Genomic DNA, 1,793 nt, shown 5'->3' with positions numbered 1-1,793 from the left:
TTCACTGAAACACCTTAAGTATGTGTGTGTGTGTGTGTGTGTGTGTGTGTGTGCGTGTGCGTGTGCGTGTGCGTGTGCGTGTGCGTGTGCGTGTGCGTGTGTGTGTGTGTGTGTGTGTGTGTGTGTGTGTGTGTGTCGTGTGTGTGTGTGTGTGTGTGTGTGTGTGTGTGTGTGTGTGCGTGTGCGTGCGTGCGTGCGTGCTTGCGTGTTTGTTTGTTTGTTTGTTTGTTAAGGTATTTTTTTTCATTCATTGCAGGAGTGCAGGATGGCATCAAGAGTGCGAGAACCGAGGCCCCCGGTTTGCTTGCAGCGAATCGGAATGGGAAAATGAGGGGCTTGTTGTATTCAGACAGACATAAGGGTTGGCAGTCACGAATGTCTCGCTAAGCAAAGGGGAGAATGCGGTAGGTCATTGAAACAGATGACGAATTTTGAAAGGCAGAAAGAACGTAGACAAGAATTGCCCGCCGCGTGCAAACCGAACTCACGACCTCCAGAATTGGCGTATGTCGTGGGACCTACGGCATTCTGCCCTTTCCTTTTCGACGCATTCTTGACTGCCAACCCTTACTTATGTCAGTAAAGTTCCGTTCTCCTCCAATTCGCCTCATTGCGAGATGGGCGGTGGTGGCCCTTGGAGTTCCTCCAAGCCCTGTGCTGCGTTTTGGAGCAGCGCTGCGGCTGTGATGAAGGCGAAGAAGAAGAAAAAGAAGAAGAAAAAAAAAAGATGACGACGACGACGACGATGACGATGATGACGGCAAAGACGAGCTTAGGCGTTACCTGTAATGTTCGACAAAAAATCTTACAGTATACGCGTGAGTATGCCCGTCCATGGCCTGAGCGACTAAACAAACCATGTTTATTTTCTGTAAAAAAGCTCCTCTAACCTCGACCTAGTTCTTCTTATATACTGAAAATATCGTCTTTACATATAATGCATTGCCGTATTCCCAGAAAGCTTACTGCCTCAATAAAATAGATTAGTGAATGGCATCTTCAAAAAGAAATGTTTTTGGGGAATACGACCACATCTCACACAGAAATTTATTGCTTAAAGGCCAAATATACTAAGCTCATCGCTATCATGGTAAATCATATCATGATTGTCGTATTACCTGGTTTGCGGGTGTCACTTCTTCTAGCAGGGAAATTGCCTGTCCTGCAATTCGACCCGATTCTTGCTGCGGTGACTGAGTGTCTGTTTCTAAACAAAGGTTTTAATGTTGTCGTCCTCTCTCTATGGAGGTTTTGTGCTCCACCTCAATGTAGTTTTGGCCCTTCGTGGCTATTTTCTTTTTTGGGCGGTCCAATTTTTTATGTCTTTACGGGATTACTGAGAGGTAATTATCTTCTTTTTTTCTACATTAGACATGCTTTTTACACCATGGTTATGTCCCTTATCTACGTCACAGGTTTCGTGTTCATGCCATTATTGTGCGTATTATTCTCTAAATTACGCGAGATCTCCCAATAAAATACATGAGAAACAACAGACCAATTAAACAACGTACGTTTCTCTCGCCTATTTGTTTTTTCGGCTGATCTATCGCGCGTGACTGAACAAAAAACATCACGCCCTGCGCACCGGATCGGGGGAAAAATGAACGACGCAGGATACGGGCTTAGCGATCGTTGATTTGGATATTTCCGGCTTAAAACACATGCGACCAAGAATGCTCACCTGTACGCAGGTGCGCTCTCCATATAGCGGTTTAAAAGCACATACTCCAGTTCCTATTTTTAGAGTTTGATTTGTTCCTCCCCCCCCTTCTCTCTCAGCTCTCTTTCAA

The sequence above is a fragment of the Haemaphysalis longicornis genome, unplaced genomic scaffold (genome assembly GCF_048455015.1).
Source record: "Haemaphysalis longicornis isolate Haplotype H1 unplaced genomic scaffold, Haemaphysalis longicornis Haplotype H1 scaffold_6, whole genome shotgun sequence".
NCBI lineage: Eukaryota > Metazoa > Arthropoda > Arachnida > Ixodida > Ixodidae > Haemaphysalis > Haemaphysalis longicornis.
This window is presented reverse-complemented; position numbering follows the sequence as displayed.